A 24192-nucleotide genomic window follows, 5' to 3' on the forward strand; every position below is an offset into this window, starting at 1 on the left:
TGCCACGGTCAGCATGGGCATCGAGAGGGAGTATGTACCCTGATATAAAGGAAGGAATAATGCAAGTGCTCCTTGACTGGATTGAATTTGCTGATTTCACCAGACCCCTCTACCACCACCTACCATGACTGATGCTAGTCTTGGTGTGGGAAGTGTAGCGTGATGTCTTGTGTGTTAGATACGGCAGACAGAATACTTGTGCTGCTGCTCAGGTAGTACAAAGACTCAAAGCGGCAGATGCAGGTTAGCGCGGTGGAGGGGGGTGGGGGTGGTAGTCGACAGATAAAGAGTTAAAATAACATAAAAACTAAACAATCCCTTACCTTGCACTTGTCATTATTTTAACTTGTTTTCTTCTGTCGACTCCCCCACCACCACCATCCCGCTGTCCCTGCCCCACCATACTTACCTACACCAGCGGGTCCTGCAAAGACTACAGCAAGCCAATCCTAATATGCAACCTGTAAAAAGAAAGAAGATTGTCATATAGAGCAGCCCATTAAGGCATTATCACAATGTGTGTTTTGAGAATCAGCTCAATGCAGTGATTCGCTTCAAACAATGCACTGTGTAAATATGAATCTTCAAATGTCATACATTCAAGCTAAAAGAATTCCACTAAGTAATGTCTAAAGCCACAGATGGATCACTGAGGTCCAGCGTTCAGGTGATTTCATAAAATACAAAATTAACTTGTAATCACGGGCACTGGTATAAACACAAAGTGCAATCCTATGGTTAGTGGTACATTTCTTCTGTTGACAACATGCAAATATGATTACATTTGAAAAGAAAACATGTGACCTTAAAAGTGTTCGACTTCACAAGGACTTCCAATAAGCAAAACAGGTGCCTGATCCTAAAATGGCCACGACACAGCAATCATAGGTACTTTCCTTCAAAATTCCCACCCTATAACAAAAATGAATATCTAACTTTAAGATTGCAACCACATAGTAAAAAAAGGTACCCGACCTTAAAATGGCTATCGCAAAGAGAGAGTAGGAACCTTAGCTCAAAGGTGCTAGCATACATTTCAGACAGTGCAAAGTCACAAAGTCCCAGATTATGAGTTGCACAGTACTTGCAGAGTAAAACCCTGCCCTATCTTAAACACCACTACTATGTCGTAACATCATGCCAGTACTGTGTAATTGCAAGTTAATTCATACAGAATGGGGAGTTTTCATGTGTACCAGGGCCCAGATTTATGACAAATACAGTGAGCGCAGATTAGCAACTAAGGTTGTGTCCTTTGTTACATGAGCAGGAGAGGACAGAACAGTGCCATATCTACCAAGATATAGTGCCTTTTGTATCAAAACACATGGCTGGTTTCAGGGAACTGCCCATGTATCACCAATTAAATGCGCCTTTGACACATAGTAACTCAAAGCAGTGCATAGCACACCTTCGCTGTACTTTGGAAAAATATGCAAAGCCTGATTTGCATTAGATAGAAAATTACAGCATAGTAATGCAAACCTGGTGCAAAGTGTTAATAAATCTGGGCCCTAATATACTCAGGCCAAATTCAGCGGAGTATCCCTTTTTATGTGGGAATTAACAGTCCCTTTTCCCACCTTCTCTGGCCTTTTGCCAGAGTGCCGTCAGGGGGCAGGTGGCAGAGATGGAAAGGGCATAAGAGCATAGGTGAGGCTAGTGTCAGGCAGGGAGAGCATTCTGTGCTCTCCACAGCACAGTAGATGTTTAGGCTGGGGAAGGTAGACTTACTGCACTTGCGGTACAAACCTCATGCAATTTAACCAGCTGAATTTTCTGGCCAGCAAAGTAGGGTCTGATGCACCCACACTGGGCCATTTTTAACCAGGCAGAACAGTATCCCGCCCTGCGATACGGCTATGCCTAACTGGCAACCATGGACAAAATGGCAGCTGCACAAATAAAAAATAATGAATGCAAGAATGTAATTAGCATGAACAGAGATAACTAACCACAGGGTAAACAAGAGGTCCCTTTAGAACTTGAAAAATGTTAATATTTGTAAGAATGTATTCACACCTGTTTCAAAAATGTTTTGTCTTTAGTCAGGCATCTTGGAAGCTACACATTTGTAGTGTGTGAATTATTTTCAGCTGAGTGTGACAAGGATTGCTTTTTGCAAATACAGCAATTCCAATTGAAGTTTGTTGGAATACCGATTATTTTTAGTGATTGAAGTAATATAGCCACAAACACATTAAGAGGGTCAGTCAAACTCTCAATAAATGATTCCCTTGCTTAAACCTTGGTAGCTGCAACAAGCAGGCAGGCATAACTTAGGAGACAAGTGTGTAACGCTTTTAAAAACACCAATACATTAAATAAGACCCAATACACAATAAAAAAACAACTCCACTTAAAAAATATATATAATATTTGTATGAACAAATCAACACCAAAACAACAAAAATCCAATGTAGGGAACCAGAGATATGAATTTTTAAAGATTAAAAGTAAAACAGAGTGTTGTGCTGGACCGGGACAAAGTAAAAAATAGTTTACACTTACTTTCGGAAGTGTCTTTGGATGCAGGAAGGTGGTCCACAGCACCAGCCAGGGGTTCAGATGCTCTGGTTTGTCTCCTGGGGTCTGGGACTACAACTCCCAAAATGCACGTAGTCAACTTCTGGAGCTTTTCATGAAAGTTGCTTGTAATGTCTAAAAATTCTGGAACTTCTTCTAGAAGGTCTCGTTGACGGTTCAGAGTGTCCACAACACAAATCCAAGGTTAAAGAATCTCTGAGATGGTCCTTGGGTAGGTTGACTACAATTCCCACAATGTACCTGGTCAAATTCTTAGAAGTCCACTGGACGCACTCTAGAACGGGACATCTTGGTGGAAATGATGCAGGTGAGCTCAGCTAACCTGAAGCTTGCAAGGAGTCCACTCCTTAGCCACTTGGATGCTAAGGCCTATTCCATCGTTGCCATGTAATTTCCATTGAAATGAATGGCATTTCCATGACGAGCTGAGCTCGTCATGAGCGTCGAAGGGGTTAATCCTTCTTGAAGCAAGTCAAAGTCCTTAGAGCTGAAGTTCCAAGTGTGATGTAGGTGCAATACATCAGAGTGCAATCCTTTGGGGGGCATACCATGATTCCAGCAGAGCAGTGCTTCTACTCCTTGTAGTTCCAGGCAGCGGATCTGAGTTGCAATGCAGCTCTTCCATATTTATTCACAGTTTATGGATGCCAAGCAGGGGGGCACTACTGACCAATGAGATTTAGGCTGCCACCCAAGTGTATGACTTTTTCCTCCAAAGTGTGGCATATCCATGATGTCCCAGGAAGCACCATTCTTCCAAAATCCAACATGGACAATTTCTCTCCTTGAAGGTTAGATCAGTCTAAGCCAACCCACTGGCGTGGCTAAGATTCACTAATATTCCCCTTCCTCTCCCTTCACTAATATAATTGCAGCGGCTCCTGTATGGCTGGGGTTGCAGGATGTGGGGGTGTGCCTGTGCTTTCCTAAAGTGTTATTCTCCCTTTGATGACCAGTTTGGCTGCCTCCTCCCCTCATCCTGCCATCTGCTTCTGCAGCTACAGTTCTCCACCCACAGGAAAGCCATTGTCTCAGAGCAGGCCAATTCACACCTCATCAAGACCGCTTGGCTCAGCCACGCAGAGGCTAGCCAGTCAGGAGAGAGCAGATGGAAGGTTGTATTTTGGCTTGCAGAAAGGAAAGTTTAATAACACATTTTCTGTGTTAGTTATTATAAATCCAACCATGGCAAGATGTTTGATTTATCATAAGTAGTATTTTACTTGAATGACATTTTATCTTGCCTATCCATATTTATACCTAAATAAAATATTCCAGTTTTTCTCTAACAAGGGCTTTTAAAACATATTTTATAATGTCCCTGCTTATAGTTACAAGGCACCCTACCCCTGGGGAACCTAGGGGAGACGTAGGAGTGACTTATATGGAACATTAAGGTTGATTACATGACACCCTGCTGAGCCGCCTTTCGAGTGTCAGAATAGTGGATGGAGCTTGGCTTTGGCTCAAATCCTTCTTGAGTGACAGATCATTTCAAGTATTTGATGTGTCCATGAGTAGGCCGTTGAGGTGTGGAGTCCCACAAGGCTCCTCCTTAAGCCCTGTGCTTTTCAACATCTATATGAGACCACTGGCTGAGGTTGTTCGTCCATTTGGGGTAAAGATCATTTCTTACGCGGACGCCACCCAGCTGGTGGTCTCCTTGGCGCAGGAGGCCGACCTGCAGTCGTCAGGGGGGCTAATAAAGTGCTTAGAGGAGGTAAAGGGCTGGATGACTTCGTCAACCCTTAAGCTCAATGGGGACAAAACGGAGCTGATGCTCCTGGGCCCCTCAAACCCCACCTTTTTCAACCCCTTGTGGCCCCCTTGTCTAGGCACCCCTCCAGTACCTAAGGACAACATTAAGAGCCTTGGGGTGTGGCTGGATAAGACCCTCTCATTTAACATTCAGGCTACAAAACTCTCGGCTACCTGCTTCGGCCTTCTTAGGATGTTAAAGAAAGTCCTCCCTCTTCTACCTATGGAGGCAAAGCATGTGGCCATCCAGGGTCTGATACAGTCCCTCTTAGACTTCAACAATGTCCTCTACCTTGGCTCCCCGGAGTACACCTTGCGTAGACTACAGATAGTGCAGAACTGTGCGGCCCGCACACTGTTACAGCTTCCACGCAGACTAACAGCCAAACCTGGACTGATCAGCCTGCACTGGCTACCAGTGCGTCAGAGAATCATCTTCAAGGCCATGTGTATTGCCCATCAGGCCTTTTGGGACACAGGTCCTATGATTACCCGCGACCTAGTAAAACAGTACCAACCCAGCAGAAACCTTCGATCTAGCCAGGCCTTCATGGCTATAGCTCAGAGAATAAAAAAGGCAAGGGCGGGCGGCAGGACGTTCACCTATAATGCCGCCAAGACCTAGAACTCACTCCCTCTTCATCTTAGATCCAACCCCAACCTCTCTTCATTCCGAAAACAGCTGAAGACATTCCTGTTTAACCCCCCTCAGTAATTTCAGCAAGTTACCTCTGTCAAGCTATTTCCATTCTGGTCTCTAGCGCTTGGACGCCCCTGGGCAGTAACCGCGCTTTATACATCTACTTTTCATTTCATTTCATTTCATTTGATAAGGTTGATTACTACTTTGAAAGTACCTTTAATTCCAAAGTCGAATTTGCATATTATCCCAATTTAAAAACAGCCTGCAAGGCAGGGCTGGCTTTTAAAATGACATCAATGCACACACTTGTGCAAGAAATGTACTGGGCCTCTAAGCTTCCCGACCCTACTACATCCTAGGGAACTATAATAGTTTGAATCCCCCTTGCTTCATTATATACTGGGGACTTAAAGAGGTCTGCCATTGCCAATTACATTTATACCCAACCATGTACTTTTAATCAGAGCACAGGGCATGTGTATGGTTAGGGGATCCCAGGGCACAATCAGTGTTAGAAAACTAGAACCTAGTACTGAAAATAGTACTGAAAATGAGGGAAACTCGCCAATAATATTCCGTACAAACCACAGTGTCACAAAGCACACTCGTCCAATTCCCTCAGTGCCTAGATTTGCTTTTTTGACTGTTTACCTATCTCACATATGGAGTGCGGTGTAAACTTGTACAATTCTTTAAAAAGAAAAAGAAAAACGTGACTGAATCTGTAGTGTTCTTTTCACGCTCGATTGGCACTTTATCTCTAACTAATCCCTCCACGGCTTGAACTAAGCAGATAAAAAGTTGCATAATTGGCACCATCACCAGTGTGAACTTTATAATTTAGACATTTTGAGGAAAAATTGGACCATGCAATCTATGCATCTCCGTCAATAAAAAAATCCTGAACTATGCAAAAAGCAACGTGCACCTTATTTTCAAATAAAAAAACTGGACGTGTGAAGTATACTTTTCAATAATTAACAGTGCATAGGCCTGCACACCAATCTCCACCTACATATGCCATTGTGAGCCTCCTTCCGATTACAGTGCATAGTCTAAAAATGTAGTGCACATGGTTGTTGACACTATAGCACATCTCACATACATACACGTATCACTGCCGCTGCACCCTGGCCGACCACCACAAGTCTGTGCACACAGATACACAACACGTCAGACAGCACACCTCACATACATCCACACATGTGTGTCAACCGACCTGTAAGGGTGTTCAGAGCTGTCCACAATCAACTTTCAGAGGCACAACAGAGCATATCAGATCACCTCACATACACCCAGCACAACTGTGCCACCCTGTCTGTGCACAACAAGTTTCTGCATAAACACAACAGACCGGTTTTGGGTAGAACAACTCACACATATTTAACACAGCACCCTGCTGGGCACCGTGTTCTTCACACAGAACTGGCCACTGAACTACACCCCCGAGAAATGCACCAGTGGGCAAGAGGCAGCCCACCCGCCTAAGAGGTTCACTCAACAACCAAACATGGCATATTACCCCTGGTGATACTGAGTTTATAACACCGCACTCAATGTTACTCGTTTTATCGACGTCAGGAGGATGAGAGGCTAAGAAGTGGCTGTCAAGACTTGCACTTGTGACCTGGAGGTTACATGCACGGGGTGCAGCTTACTGGCTTCTCATAGGAAGATTATCGTTGGGTCCAGGGCCTGCCCCAGCCATCTCCTGTCTGCTCTCAGCTCCCACCTTCAGGGCAGTCCCGTGTTTATCTAGGCGCTGCCTGGGGCCTCAGTGAAGAGCAGAGGTGCGCGCAAAATCCCCCCTCGTCAGACTGGCGTTGGGGCCTGGGTCCCAGGGTGAGCACAGAGCTATGCTGGCCAAGAGTTGGGGTCGATATAAACCCAATAAGGCTAGGGCGGAGATCCAAATATTCCAAACATTTAGTATATAGAGCATGGGGCGACTGTCTACAGGTCCCAGAATGTTAAGAAATATCCCAATACACCGACATGACTGACTCCCCGCCAACCCAAGCAGGCAGTCGTGGCCGGCAAGACGGGGGGGGGGCATGGGGGAGCAGCAAGATGAGCTGCGGGACAGTATTTATTTATAATGACAAAACTTACCTTCCTCCGGAGACCGGAATGGATCAGGCGCTGCCATACCAGCTCCTGGGCGCCCGCGTTTTAGCTTGGCAGCCTCCTTCCCCTGTGCAGTGTCTCAGCCAATCCAGGCACTGCATTAGCAGAGCCAGGATTGTCTAGAGCAGGGATACGACCCGCCCATTAGGAGACATGGGGCTGCTGCATGAAGCAACCCTCGCCCTCTCGCGGATCCCCCCTCACTCTCCTACTGAAAGTAGTAGGTGGCTGTGTAGTGCGCATTTTCAGGCTGGTCATAAAAATGACCAGCACAAAATTGAGCATGCGCACTATTGCAGCTGTCGCTGCACTTAGTGTGCACTGCTCTCACGTCACTCAAACCCTGCCTTGAGTGCTGCCCCACCCCCTTCAAGGGCTGATTGCCTTGGGCTTGTCCCGGTAGTGGTACACACATATTAGCGTTTTCACTTTTCAGCCGATTAGCCTGAGACAGAGTTATTATTATGATATTTGGCTTTAGTGGGGCAACGCACCAGCGCCCCCAATGGACGCACCACCATTGAACTCTTGTACATCCAATATCGCTCTCCACGAAACGGCTACAGCTATGGTCTCCTTTCACACAATTTCTTGATGATAGTGCAAGAAAATCCTTTACACACCAACCTTCACTATAAGAAGTTGCTAAACCTCCCTGACTTCCTCTATCTTGTATTGCCATTGATCAATTTCTCGTTTCAGCAATTTCTATACGATAATACATTGAAATAATATCTTATCTTCCTTTTGTATTGTGTTACATGTAATATGAACCAGACTTTCTTTACCTTTTAGGTTTTCATGTTTATGAATGTATTCCCTCTCTCACTTCTAATGTAACTATGTATCATCAATATCCCTTATTTTCCTTACCTATGGAACTTTTATTGATCATTTGTATGAAGTTTTGTTGTTTGATTGGCATTCTCAAATAAACTTACTCTTGAAACTTAAAAGGGATGGTGTAGACTATTTAGAGGAGTTTGACCGTCAGAAAAAAGTTGGTGTGTAACACATCATGAATCAGCATGTGAATTATTGGTTTATAATTTTTAGGATATGCACCTAAGAGAAATTACAATCAATTAATCAAAACAATAGGCTTAGAAAACCAGACGGAGCTTACTCCAATTTGGACCAAACTCAAGAATGCTGATAAAAAGAAACATATCTATGACATCTCTTACGGAGCTGTGCTCATTTCTGAAAGCTGACTGCACAGAAGAAAAGTAATAGAATATAGGCATCTAACAAGGTGGCACAATGTCCATTACTCAAACATTGATAAATATTGTAAGGATTGTAATTTGTAAATGTTCAGATATGAAAGAGAGATAGGACAGAGATGATTATTAAGGCAACATTGATATAAGAGATAAATGACCCATTTCATTCATTGTAAGAATACTGCAAGTCACCGAGAAGTTCAGTGACCATATAGATAATGGAACACCATATAATACATAGTCACACCATCATCTTTCTCACAACTAGCTTACATACTTGATGTGTTGTTTCTTGATTTGAAAGAGTAGGAGTTTTGCAAATATGAAGGATGATAGAATTTCTAGTGCAAATTTTAATACACCAAAAAGCAGTTAGATGTTTGTTAAATAAGATATTTGAAACTGGTTTTTACAGTTAAAATTATTAGAAAAGCAGAGAAATCTTACCTTTCCTATAATTAACCAAAGCATGTACAAAAAATGTTACAACAAATATCTCCTTTTGACTAATCACTGATCATCTAGAAAAACAGTGCACAACAAGGAAAAAACAGGTTTTGTTTTCGTTATTTAAACTGGAGTTTTATTCATGCTTATTGACCTGCCTTTCACACTGGCTGCTGGCTGCATAATCTGTCTTAACACCAGAAATTTACACCGCAAAATGTGGAAGCCCAGGACCTAATTGCTAACTGCCTTTTATACTATATCATACAGGATGTGACCGAGCCAAGTGATGTAGGTGAAGGAAAGAAACGCTGTACCCTTGGAGTAACTGTGACTATAGGAAAGCATCTACTCCCTCCCAGCCAATGGGTTCTGCTTAGAAACCAAAATTAGATTTTGGGAATTCACAGGTAGTAGAGAATTATGCCTCAATATATTCATTGTTCCCTAAGGACTAGGTGCCCTGAAGGAGGCTGAGTGACAGGTCAGGCATTTTAGAATCAGCCAAAACATGTTGGCATGATAATGATGACGGGACCATTGGATTCCCACTAGATGTCTATGGCATAGATTTTTAATCATGGTATAGGTTTTCACAGAATAAAGATATTTAGGATAAACCATTTTGATTCTTGACTAGACCCCCCCCCGAATTGTCTAGAATATTGAATATTTAAGAACACCCGGCCTAGATTGAGCCCACCCGGTTGGCATTGTACTATCAGGGTGAGAGAAAACACTGATGATGAACCACATCACACTTGGTGGATGACATGTTTTCTCTTAACATTATTAATATTCCTGTATGATATGGTATTAAAAGCAGTTATCAATTAATTCAATTAATTCCTGATCTTCCACAATTCGTGGTACAAATTTTGTATTATAAAGTAGGATATGCAAAAGCCACATGCTGCCTCTCACACTCTGTCTTTTGTGACATGTGGATTATTACACCAGAAATCAACTGTTACATTTGAGCAACTATATGATTTCCTCACTACAGGGGACTAGCGACATCAAAAGTTAGCTGTATACAGTAGTGGCTCGCAGCGGTCACACTGTGGGGTGAGGAGGCAGGTCGGGTGGGTTTTAGGGTAGGGGAGTCCAACATATATGATGGCAGAGGGAAACGTAAATAAATAAATACATATTTGCCGTCATATGTTCGACTCCACTACCCCCCACCCTACCTCCCCCCCACATTGTTACCGCTGCAAACCACCACTGGCTGTGTATGAAGAGTTAGAAACAAGCTTTTATATATGGATTCCAGTCTCCCATGGATAATAAGAGAGATTATATCCCTGCATAGATTATTATGTTATGTTATGTTATGTTATTTATGTCTTTTATAGCGCTCGGCTACTCAGAAGAGTGTCCCAGCGCTTTATTGACAACCTGAAAAAAGCCAAACACAACACAGACATTAAAAGAAAACGGAATAGCAGTAAGAGGGAGTCTAAGAAGCAAAAAGCCAAGTTTTGAGGCCCTTTCTGAAGGCCAGCAGATTTGAGGTACTACGCAGTGTCAGGGGCAGCGAGTTCCACAACTGTGGAGCCCGGGACATAAAGGAGCGACCTCCGACACGGGCCTTTTTCACACGAGGGACAACGGCCAGAAACATCGACTCTGATCTCAAAGACCGTGACGGACGATAAAAGGAGAGCCTCCTTTGAAGGTATTTAGCCCCCGAGGCATAGAGGGCCTTATGTGCAAGAGTTAAGGCTTTAAAAACAATCCGCTTCCGGATAGGCAGCCAATGAAGAGACTGCAACAAGCCGGAAACTCTGACTCGTCTGTGCAGGCCAAAAATGGCTCGTGCTGCCGCATTCTGGGCCACCTGCATCCGTTGCAGGAGATATTCTGGTAGGCCCAGATAAAGGAAGTTGGCATAGTCCAATCTTGAACCGATTAAGGCCTGTACAGTAGTCCTCCTATGGTCCTCGGATAGCAGAGGGAAAAACTTCCGAAGTATACGGAGGAGGCCAAAGCAGGTGCCGGTGAGGGCCAGGACCTGAGATCTTAAAGTCAGGCCGTTGTCAATTTTGATCCCCAAATTCTTAGCCAACTGAGATGATCGCACCGGAGGAGACATGTCCGCGGGCCACCATACCTGCCAGTCTGGATCGGATTGACAACCGAAGAAGAGTACCTCAGATTTATCTGAGTTGCACTTGAGGCTGTTCAGTTGGAGCCAGTTAAAAACAGCCCCAAGGCACTCTCGGATACTCTCTCCATCAAAATCCTCTCCTTTCCCACAGCTGGGTATCGTCGGCATAGGAAACGATCTGGGCTCCAAAAGACTCAGCCAATGCCGCCAGAGGGGTCATAAAGATGTTAAAGAGAGTCGGGCTCAACACAGAGCCCTGTGGGACTCCGACTCCCAATGGCGGCATCTCAGCAGAGCTAAGAGAGGCCCAGACCGTTTGTCGGCGGCCAGCCAGAAAAGATGTAAACCAGCTTAGCACTGTCCCCCTCAGACCGATCTCATAAAGTCTGCCTAGCAGACCCTCATGGGGGACGGTGTCAAAGGCCGCCGACAGGTCAAGCATTATCAGCATGGCTCTGCCGCCCGAATCCAGCGTCTCCTTGATAGCCTCGGACACCTCCAGCAGCGCCGTCTCAGTGCTAAGATTAGGGCGGAAGCCCGATTGAGTGGAATGAAGCAGATCGTGTGATTCCAAAAAATTGGAAAGCGCAATGTGCACATGCTTCTCCACGATCTTTGCCACTGCAGGCAAAAGAGAAATAGGCCTATAATTGGCCAATACCTCAGGATCTAAACCCGGCTTCTTAATAAGGGGAATGACCATAGCCTGTTTCCAGGCCGGTGGAACCACACCCTGGCTCAGAGAGAGATTCAAGAGGGGATTCACCAGCGGATTCACCACTGCCGCCATCTTCGCCAGAAATTTGGCCGGACATGGGTCGAGCGGCGAACTCGATTTAAGATTGGCCAAGAGTGTCAATGACGAAGAAGCTGACATAGGCGGAAAGTCAGTCAGGACTGGCCCTAAGGGGACCGATGGCAGTGGTACGTCCTGAGAATAAGGAGCGACAACCGCCGGCCTCAATGGAAAAGAGTCCTGAATCAGCTTAATCTTTGTGGTGAAAAAGCTGGCGAGATCCAACGCCCAGGTCTCGGAGGGGGCGGACTGAGTTACATTCGACCGTGGGGCAACAAATTCCCTAACGATCGAGAAGATCTCCTTGCAGGAGTTAGAGGCGGCCTCAATCCTCCTAGCAAAGTAGTTCTTCTTCTCAAGGATGATATCCCGATGGTAGGCCTTGACCATAGTTCTATAATTAAGTCTGGCAGCAGGAACATACTGAGCCCGCCAGGCCCTTTCAGCCACCTTGCATTGCCTGCGGGACGCAAGCAGCGCTTCGGTGAACCAGGGGGCAGAGACCCGTTAAGGGAGCGAACGAGGAGCCCTCAGAGGGGCCACTTCATTCAGCCTGTCCACAAGCCAGACCTGCAGGGACTCCAGGTCCCGATCTAAAACCCCAGTGAGAGGGCATGGGTGTTCGCGCAGTGCCTGCGCCAACATTTCTGGAGTCACCTGATGATATGCCCTCGACGCAGGTCCTTGCTGTCTGGGGGCAGTGCTCAGGGGTTTCTTATTGCCCAGTATATAAAAATTGACCAACCGATGGTCTGTCCAAAGGACCGGCAGAAGTGCCGTTACCTCTATGGAGGCCGTAGAAAAGACCTGATCCAAAGTGTGGCCTTTATCATGCATTGGTTCACAAAGATAGGGGGCTAGGCCCAGAGGAGCCGTAATATCGGACAGTTTAAACACATCTGGGTCCGAAGCCTCATCCATATGAAAGTTGAGATCTCCAGCCAAAATGCAATGGTCAGCTCTCAAGACCAACGGTGACATGACAGACTGAAGCTCATCAAAGAAGGAACCAGCTGAGCCGGGGGGTCTATACACTAGCAGTCCTTTCACCGCCTGATGCGGCGCCAATGACAGAGAGAAGGCAAGGGATTCAGACCCTTTAATAGCCTCAGTGGGAATAATTGAACATACAACAGATTTCTTCACCACGAGTGCTACTCCTCCACCCCTCCCTTCCAGTCTATCTTGCCTATAAATATTATATTCTGGCGGGATTGCCATAACGACTTCGGGATTAGAGCAGACTCCTAACCAAGTCTCTGTTAACATCAGACACACCGGTTTTTTGGTGGTCAGGAGGTCAAAGAGCTCCTGAGCATGACTGCGCACTGATCTGGTGTTTAACAGCATACAGAGGTGCTTCACAGTATCCATCTCCTGGTTAGGGAGTGTCCGTGGCGCATAAGCTGGCGACCAGCCACAGCCCGGGCATCTCCTCTTACCCCTATGGCGACCAGGGAACACCTTAAAGCAGGCACACAATACCTTTTGTAAAGACCGCAGCTTCGACGATGTATAGCAGACCATAGTAACACCCAATAAACTTGGTCCACCAGAGTCAGCCCTCCCCCCACTCCGTCCGCTTCCGTAGCGCTGACGGGCGCAGACGGGCAGGACTCTGGCAAGACTCAGGCACAGTGAAGGCACATCCGCTGCGCAGGTCCGCTGCGCGGAGGAGGGAGCTTTAAATAGGTGCCCCTCTGGACGTCAGGAGCGCTAGACCGCTCACTGCTGTTCCTCGGAGCACACACCACTCAAAGATGGCGCCCGTTATCACCCCACCACCCAGGACCGGGAAACCGGACCCGCGAAATGCGGTGAATACCAATTAGGATGCAGGTAAGGGGGCCCGAAGTAGTAGCAGCTAAAAATAGGGGTCAAGCAACAAAAATGCAATCAAATACGTAAAGGGAACAGTTAAAAGAAAAGCGCGATAGTGAAGCGCCTAGTGTCAAGCAGCACTCGGTGTCTCATCAAGGGCTTTCCCACAGAAGCTCGCCTTAAATAGGTGCCCCTCTGGACGTCAGGAGCGCTAGACCGCTCACTGCTGTTCCTCGGAGCACACTCCACTCAAAGATGGCGCCCGTTATCACCCCACCACCCAGGACCGGGAAACCGGACCCGCGAAATGCGGTGAATACCAATTAGGATGCAGGTAAGGGGTCCGAAGTAGTAGCAGCTAAAAACAGGGGTTAAGCAACAAAAATGCAATCAAATACGTAAAGGGAACAGTTAAAAGAAAAGCGCGATAGTGAAGCGCCTAGCGTCAAGCAGCACTCGGCACGAGAGCCAAGAACCTTACAATTAAAAATGATTGTGGTGGTTCTCTGGTGCGATATGAGGTTGTTGCTCACTTGAATTATGTTTAACGTATTGGATTTAAAGCCATCAAGAGCTATTTAGGTAAGACCCTAAAAACAAGTATAAAAGCAATTGGGGAGATATTAATAATAACAGTGTAAGAGCAAAGACATAACTTTGATCAGAAATGACCTCTCTTTATACCTCAGACTTGCTACTTCACTATTGAAATTGAGGAAAGTTCTCTAAAACCACCTCTTCTCCATCTTCCTGCATACCGGAATGTATCCCTTTTCTCATACAGGTCGCACAACCTCATTCCTCAATCATGCTGTATTTTTTCAGAATGTTTATTAATTACTTTCCAGAGTTTTCATTATAAACATACCTATATGTCTCTCACATGATGGCAAAGTTACCTGTTGCTGTGTACAATGCTATGCTGCCATAGGGGCTAGGTTTGCAGTGTATAAATATCTCAAATTAAATCAATACTAATGCTATTGTAGGTAATTGGGTTTACTGGTTTAGGGGGTTGAAACACTACTCAAGGGGCAACCACAACTATTGTTGGGGTGAAACCCAAGCAAACCACAAATTAACATGTGCCTAACACTTTAGTACCTTGGCACAAACCAGTCAAGCATCACTTAAAGGCAATGTGTAAAGTATTTATGTAGCACTTTCAATTGTAATAAAGTGAAAACAAAACACAAGAAAATCACAGACCAATTTAGAAAAATAGGTTCAAATGATTCAAATTATTTGATATAAAATGACGAGAATCCAATTAGTATAACCAGAGATATGCAATTTTAAAGATTTAAATGAAAATATTGCTCAAAAAGCACAAAGCACCAACTGGGGTAATCTGGTCACGCTGGACCAGGACAAATGGAGCAAGGGCTGGCTACAGGGACCAAGTTAGGTCCACTGAACAAAGTACCTTAAGTCCTTGGTCCAAGCAGAGCATGCGTCAAGCAGCTGTCATCCGGGGCTGTGATGCGAGGTCCTCTGTCAAGGATGCATCACGTCGCAGTGGTTCTGAGGAGCTCTGGGCCCATGAGAGGTCCAATGTCAAAGATGGGTTGTGCAGTGTTGGTTCCGATGCGAGGCTGCAATACGATGCATCGCACTGTGTCGGTTCTGCTTGAACCGCAGCTGGGTGGCAGAGCACATTCAGGCCCACTTCAATGGCCCCAGGTCTGGGGTATTAGGCTTGGGGGGCAAGAATCATAGCAGACAGGGCCCATGTGCTGGATTCAAGGTGGTTGATGTCTTTTATGTCTCTGAGGCTCTGGCCAGTCAACTAGCCCTTGGTGTCACTCTGGTGGTCCTGGCTTCAAGAGGCAGGTTCTGTCCTTCTCACTTAGACAGCAGGGAAGCAGAGTAGCATAGCAGCAGAGTAATAGTCCTTCTTGCAGGAGAACAGCACAGCAGTCCTTCTGAGTCTTCCACAGGTCCAGAGGTATGCTGAAGTTTTGAGTCTAAGGGTCCACTATTTATACCTGGTGCCCACTTTGAATAGTAAGAAGCTTTTAGAGTCTTCCTCATACAGAGGTGTCTGGAATTTCTGGCCACCCTTTCCTAGCCTTAGCTTCTCTATGGGCTCAAAAGAGTTGTGTGGAACCCTTTCTGAGTGTGCTGAGGCAGAGTCTTTGGGCCAGATGTATCAAGATAAATGACGATTGCAAACACTGAAATTCGCTGAATTTCAGCGATTGCGATCGCAATTTAGCTGTGTGCAATGTAGGTAGGCAAAAACCTACTCGCAAAATAAGGAATTGCAAAAATTGTGGTTCCCTATTTTGCGCATGAATTTAGAGAATCACAATTTGTGATTCCGTAAAAGCTATCCTAGTAGGCATCGCAAATTGCGATATTCTCTTGAGGAATTGCAAAATACCACCAACTTCAAGTTGGTGGTAATCTGAGATTTCCTAGGAAAAACACACTTTTTTGCTTTTTTCAAAGTGCCATGTGGCACACATACATGCTCTTAGGGCATGCAGGTGCACCACATGTGCACACATGCACATTTCAGGGGTGCAACAGGGTGTCCTTTTGGAACTTTTGCACCCTTGAAATTGCGTGTGCAATTTGCGAGTACCTATTGGGTATTCGCTAATTGCGCACACAATTTCTATTCATTCCTATGGGCCTCTTGGCTCATAGAAATGAATGGGAAGCCATTCCTTATTTGCGACTCACAATTTGCGAGTCGCAAATAAGGAAGGTGTAGGAATCTCTATTTTAATTGCAAATCCTACCTACATAGCAGTTTGCGAGTTGTTAATAGAGATTTGCAAAACATCGCTATAAAGGACTCGCAAAACTGTACTTTGATATATATGCCCCTAAGTGATGTTCAAATATGGTATGTGACAGCTCTGCTCCACATTAAGTCAGAGATGGCCCATCCTGCCAACACCTTTACTCAGTTTGTCTCACTGTCTGGAAGCAACACACAAACACCAACTGCCACCTACATCTAAACATGTGACTCAGGATACAGGCTGCAGGCACCAAATGGTTGGGACAAGAACATTCCAAATGTCTAAAAAAGTAGCATTTTCAGAATTTTTACTTAAAATCTAACTTAATCCTTAAACAGAGATTTTGATTAAAATTCTTTAGAGACTAAACTCGATATTCCTACCAGTTCCCAATTTAAAGTTAGCACTTATTAATAGTAAGAGTTTTTCACCACCAGCACTTGTAAACGTTAAAAGAGTATGACAGTTTTTTTATATTTAAAAGGAATGTTTAGGCCTGGCAAACCGGTAAATGGGTAAATGGGTAAGGGTAAGCAGGTGGCACAGTGATTACTGCAGGCCCACTAGTAACATTCAATTTATATGTTTGGGGATGATCCTGCACATACATAGAATCCAGAATGTGCATTAAAGTCTTCAGCATTGAGGGCATTCCCTGCTATCAGTACCTTTGTATGTTATTATTTACTCATGTAACCATTGATACATATTAAATCTGATATGACTGCTGAATGGAGTTCTTAAGATAGCACACCCAAATGGTAAAAAAGCTATAAATGTCTCATGGTCTTACATCTCTATGTTTTCATAAATGTGCTTAATATATTTCTCCTCTCCGCCCAGCTCTTCTTCTCCTACCAAGCCATGCCTGTAATGTGGCTTTAAATATGTATTATTCAGTCTGAAATTACAGGAAACCCACAGCAGACTGAATACCAATTGCCAGTAGTGTATAGAGCAGCTGCTTCTAGATTTGTAATTAAAGATAATGAAAGATTGCATGAGCCACCAGTTTATTCACAGTACATTTAATGTATTCAAGTGTTCTCTTCCCTAAGGCATGGTTCATAGATTTTTACGTTTTTAGATCTGTTTTGCTTTTGATATTTAATCAAAGGACTTCCTTTGGTGATTCTTGAAACTCAGAATACGACACAGTAGTTGTGCTTAGAATTGAGTTGTAATCCACAACAGTTATATCCAGATGTGCACAGCTGGAAAAGTGTGTTCTTGGTAGATTTGTGCATCCACTAGTGTTTCTTCAAATGAAAACGTAAACCTTTACTCTCCCAAACAGGCATCAAATCTATCCCATACAATTTGCCTTCTGGGTACAAACATGCATGCAATCCAGGTCATGTAATGGGCCAGCTGAATACAGGGCAGTCGTGTACATTATACTGTGATCTGCGCTTGCTGAGCACAGGTGGACATCAACACAATATCATAACCTGTGCTAGCTGGGGACGGCCAGGCACAAAGTATATGCCAATAGATAATGCAACAAGGCTCTTCACTCACAGTCTTCAATTCAATCCCTACATGTGTCAAGCGTAATGGTATTCATTTACATTCAGTGCCTACATACTGCATGCACTAAAAATAAACAATTTCGCACATTCTAAGTGTGGGTAAGTGCCCTTTTGAATTGGTAATCCCCCCCCCACATCTAGTGCCTGGTATTTGATGTAATTTCAACTGGAAGTGAGCTGGGTTCCTGCTAAACAGCTCCCCAGGGACAGATCTCTTTTCTAAAACTGTGATATTGTGTTCCCCAATTGGCAATACCTTTAGTATCCTCTGTAATCCCCTAGTAAGTGGTACTCCTGGTACCTAGGGTCTGAGACATGAAAGTGGGTCCCCAAAGGCTGCAGCATAAATTGTGCAACCCAAAAGGACCCCTCACCAAACATTTGGGAAGCTGACTCTCTATACAGTGCACTGAAATTAGGTACACAGTGCAGAGTCCAGGTTGACCCAGATTGCTATATAGAGGTAAAAGTAGATAATACTAATGCTCTATTTGTGGTAGTCTTGGCGAGCAGTTAGGCTTATCAGAGGGTAGTGTTAAGCATGGATCACTGAAATAATATCGACTACCAAAATATCGACTACCCAAAATATCGATGAGAAAATATCTACAACTAAAATATCGAGTTTGTATGTACAAACAGGTAAGTACAAAAATATCGAGTACAAAATATCGTTAACAAAAATATAGTTGTAAAAAATATCGACTTTAATAAAAACAATGTTTAATTACATTAATATAAAAAATTAATTACTAAAATATAATTAACAATACTTAAAATAACTTTTAATAATTAAATAATTAATGAAAGTAAAAAAATAATATTTTTTTAATCATATTTCTTAAAACATATATATATATAGTAACAAAATTTAATTAAATAATAGCCAATATTATTAACGTACAAATACAAAAGAGTAAAAATTACTATTCCCACTGTAAAGAGTGCAACAGTGGATATATGACGTTACAACGCAACTTTTACAATGCACTACCATTACAACGTAAGTATTGGTAAGTATATAATAATTTTTTTTTAATTTAAATTATTTAAAATTATTTAAATATAATTTAATTTAATTTCATTTCATTAAATTAAATTAATGTAAATTTAATTTTACTTTATTTTTACACTGTACCCCTGTACCCCAAAACTGACCCTGAACCCTAAAAAAAACCTTTACCCAAAAACCCAAAACTGACCCTGAACCCTAAAAATACCCCTTTACCCAAAAACTAAAAACTGACCCTGAACCCTAAAAATACCCCTGTACCCAAAAACTAAAAACTGACCCTGAACCCTAAAAATACCCCTTTACCCAAAAACTAAAAACTGACCCTGAACCCTTAAAATACCCCTTTACCAAAAAACTAAAAAACTGACCCTGAACCCTAAAAATACCCCTTTTCCCAAAAACTAAAAACTGACCCTGAACCCTAAAAATACCCCTTTACCCAAAAAACTAAAAACTGACCCTGAACCCTTAAAATACCCCTTTACCCAAAAACTAAAAACTGACCCTGAACCCTAAAAATACCCCTTTAATTTAACATATTTAGCAATTAATCAATTAAATTAAATTAATTACCAATTACATTTTAATTAATTAACAAATATTATTACTTCCCACCCTATTCCCCTATAAACCCACAACCCGCTACAGAATAAAATTACACAATAATTTAAAAAAATCATTAATTAAAAATAATTATAACATAAAATGACACTTTTCACACATATTATAACATAAAAACACTATAAATAATTACATATTATATAAAAAACGATATTTTTTACTTTCGATATTATGTACAGTCGATATTACTTCACTTACCCTAAAAACGATATTTTGGCTGTCGATATTCTGTCCTGTCGATATTTTCTCCAAACGATATTTAAAACTCGATATTCTGTCCAAACGATATTTTGGAGTCGATATTATGTCTGTGCACCGTCAAGCATGTGTTGTACTCACAAAAGCTATAAATGGTACACACACTCAAGGACAAATTTCCGACCAATTTGTAAAAATAACATTGAATTTTATATCATTTTTCAGAGAAGACTATAGTACGTACTTTTCAAGATATGATTTTTTTTAATTAGCAAATTAAATAACGTGAGCAATTATGCACCATTGAAGTTATTGGGAGAAAATAGAAACATGCTTATAAAATCATAAAGTTGCATTTCAAGGTTCACCTTCTGGATCTAGGTAAGGAACAAGGTCCAATGCTTCAGCAGCAGGTTCTCAGGAGCATCCAGGATTTGGTTGGGAGCAGGGTGCTGAGATCCTTGTGAGCTGGTGTTCTACAAAGAATGAGGCAAGCTCAAAACACACTGCACAAGGGGACTTAAATGCAAGTCTGAGGGGTTCCACTCGAGGGTACAGGTTGTGATGGCCTCAGGCCCAAGGGAGCACAGCTTGTTCATTGTTAATTAGGCCGGGCGGACTGAGTGTAGAGCAGATAGGTCAGCCGGGCAGAGTACATCAAGATGTCTTGGCAGTTAGGGGCAGGAAGGGGGCAGGGATTATCCCGGGACAGAAGGACCACTGACAAAGTGGTTCTCAGGGTTCTCAACATCCCTCGATGTGTGCTTTCTTCCTGGGAAGTTTGAATCCCAAATGGACTCTTTGTCTTGGTGTAGGTTGCAGTGGGTCCAGTACCCCAGAAATTGGTGCAGTCCCGCTCCTGTAGGTCTTGGTGTCTCCAAATTTGGTGACTAGTCAGATCTGACCCTCTGAAGATGATGTGACTCATTTTACTGGGATGCTCCATCAGAGTCGCTGGGGAGCACAAGTCAGTGAAACGGACTTGGTGAGTTCAGTGTCTGCGGTCTGTAGGGGAATAGTTCCAGAGACCTTTTAAGGCATGGGCAAAATGGGCTCGGGCCCAGGGCCCTAGCCTTTTAGGGGGGCCCCTGATAGACTCAGCTTTGTTCTGCAGAGTCTTGCCCTCATCACCTCGAATTATTCTTAAACAGATTTATTTAAATAGGTTTTCTTTCAATTTATTTGTAATGTGGGTGATGTGTGAGAGTGTATTACAGATATTTTACAGAGAAATGTTGTGTTTATGTTTCAAGTAACATCCATAAAAAAGTTTCTTTTAGAGCAAAACTGGCCCTTACATACGAGAAATGAGAGTGTGTGACAGAGATTATATGCAGTAATGTTAGTGAACTGCTGTCGTGTTACAATATTGAAATCACTCACCACTATCCTTGAATATTAGATGCAAACACATTTAAAATTTGGACCAGTGTGCCTGTGCAGTGTCAATGACCTGGCCTAGGAGTGCAGGAAAGAGCTCAAATTACATCATAAATTCAAATCTGGTCTGAAGGGGCCCCCAAAATGCATTTGGCCCAGGGCCCCCAAAATCCTTAAGATGTCTCTCTTTACATTTCGAAATACTCTACACATAGCAATCAAATAATAAGGATCATTTTGAAGCACTGGTCGTTATTAACTATGGAGGACTATTTCAATGGAATATATTCCTTGCCTTCGAGGTTTGCATATCAACGCACAAGAAGCATTAAGGAACTATTGAATCGTAAGGAAGACCAGATATCATCCACGTATAAAGGTACTCTACCTTGCCACAATTGTGGGAACTGTAATGCAATTATAAAAGGTAAAGAATTCCAACATCCTAGTCGAGGAACCACAATTAAATTAAGAGTCAAAGCCACATGTGACAGTCGCAACCTTATCTACATGGTTAAGTGCCCATGTGGCTCAGCATATGTTGGCAAAACGGAGAGAAAAATTAAAACAAGATTAACGGAACATAAGAGTAACATCCGTACTAGAAGCGCAAAATCACCACTGGCGGCTCATTGTAATGCTCACAATCACACCCCGAGCCAACTCCGATTTCTTGTGTTGGAACAATAGCAGATTCTCACCGTAAGAGGCAATACCCAGCATCTACTATGTAGTGAAATATTTTGGATCAATTTCTTATGTACAGTTCATCCTAAAGGATTAAATGATCGAATAGACTTTAATTGGTTTTTGTGAACTTTATTAACAGCTTGGTATCCATTCTGAACGGATCATGTGCCACATGAAAACTACAGGAGAAACATTGAATTACTTATAGATTGTGCAATAGAGAAACTGTGAGACAATCATTTATGTTTTCGTATTTCAGGTTAATATTTAAGTGTAGCTTATCGTATGTACCTGGATGCAATGTTGTGTTACACACTTCTTTGATGTATTTAATAGGAGTTTTGACATACATCCCGATGGCCATCACAAATCCCAATTAATTTTACATTCTATTGTGAAAATGTTTGACATTTTTTACACTTTATTTACATGCTTAGAGTTAACACACTGCACGTAGTTCCATCACAGGGATCGGATTCCCCCAGCACTTGCATTTCTAAGTATTTTTTCCAGTTCCAGTGTAGTTCCCACTACATCGTCGTTCTGAATCATTTATTGGAGTGTCTCATACACGTGGTTACATCCCTGGTTTGTTTCACGTTTTTTCACGTATTTTTATGACTTGCGTTCGTACGTACTTTGAATACTTCCAGAATTAACGGCAACTGACCGCTAGTATTGACAAGTTCGTTCGCGTTTACTTTTTGGTAAGTCCGCGTTTCTCATACTTGAATCCAATCACATGTTTAGAGGTTGGTTTACGTTGATGGTAGTTTTCTTCCGCATTCTACAGATTGGAAACATGATGTGAGCGTGGATCGAAAAGATTATACAGCGCTAATGCCATTCGTAAGTGTTTTTCACTTTTTATACTTGTCGAAATTGAAATACACGGCATTTATCTAACGCGTACTATCGTCATACCCTCTTTTGTTTATTGTTACATTCTAGACAATCTAACTGAATTTCATGGACGCTTGAGAACTTGCCTTGACCGTATTGACTTTTAGGTACGTTTATACGCACCTTCATTGTGAGACATCAGTCGTGTTAATTTTTTTTTACCACTATACATGTTGTTTGCACCATAAACGTTTACGTTTTCGTACCCACTTTCTTGTTGCACCTCTGTTTCACCCATATGTTACACAGGAGCAAACCAGCACACCATTTTGATTTCTGGATTTTAGTCACATTTCACAGACCACATGGGATATAAGGCCATCTATCCTTGAACATTTTTGGATCTGCTTGTTCACGTGCAATATCTATGGTTTTCAGATGCTTATTATGTTGTGTACATTCTCTCTAACAGTAAAGATAGCCCCTGAGGAAGGGCACCTTGCCCGAAATGCATTGGGCAAGAATAACAGTGTTGTGTTGAACTTATTGATGTGAATATAACATCATGAAAATATGAGAAAAATCAAGAATCAAAGGAAACAAATGATATTCATAATAAAACTTTATTGAAAGATTGCAACAAAACAGTTCATGAACTGTTTTTTCAAAACATTATTTATAGAGTGCATTTGGGGACGTTGTTCACGGCATGAATAACTCTACTACATTAATTCTCTCACCTCTTACTCAGGAGGATTACCAAATAGGACCGATTTACAGTGATTAAAGATTTGACCCTTGGAATACCTTAGGAGTGCGACGGTTCTTTCCAATAAATTAATTTTTCCGAAATGGACACCAATATATTTGAAAAGTGCTTGAAAACATTGGTGCTCTTTTACTTAACAACGCATCAATACCATTATGTACCAAATCTCAGCAGTCTCCTCTGTCACTCAGGAGTTGTGGACATTGAAGAGATCAGAAAGCATTTTTTAGTAAACCGCAGGGATTCCCTATCTATCATGACTGCTCTATGTGACTTCATATAATTTCATACGGTCTGCAATACAAGGATTTCCGTTTTTTTCTGCAAAACTATGAATAGAAACATTTCAATGCTTTATCTCAATTGCTACCTTGCTGTTTTTCTTAATAATTAAATACATCTTATTCCTAAATAGATATTTTATTTACTTTATCAATTCTCTTTGACTTCAAGTGGTATTTTGCTTCAAAGGTTTAGTTCACCTAATTCAATTAAATCGTTTTTGGAATTATTATTCGTCAAATTTTTCTTTGACACAAATTGTTCAGACATATTTAGCAGACTGTGCAGCACATATTCTGTTTTGGCAATCAAAATAAAATCACTCATAAAGAAGTGGCGCACAGCGTCAATGTATAAAAGTGATGCTTTGAGCAAACCGTTAAATTTTTGATATTCATTAGATTTTCTCTACTATTTACTACTTTGACAAAATCAAAATTGCTTTCATACAAATGCATTAAATAATTTAGTTGTCCTTTTCAATCCCCAAAGTGGCCACAGTGTACCAGAAGTTATTTCTATCGCCATTATAGAAGGCAGTAATAAGATAGCTGAGTTCCAAGTAAAGTTTTACCTTGTTCGCATGAAGAGGTTTCAATAGTAGAAACAGCAAAATTGCCCACATTTT

This window comes from Lissotriton helveticus, chromosome 3_1 (genome assembly GCF_964261635.1).
Source record: "Lissotriton helveticus chromosome 3_1, aLisHel1.1, whole genome shotgun sequence".
NCBI lineage: Eukaryota > Metazoa > Chordata > Amphibia > Caudata > Salamandridae > Lissotriton > Lissotriton helveticus.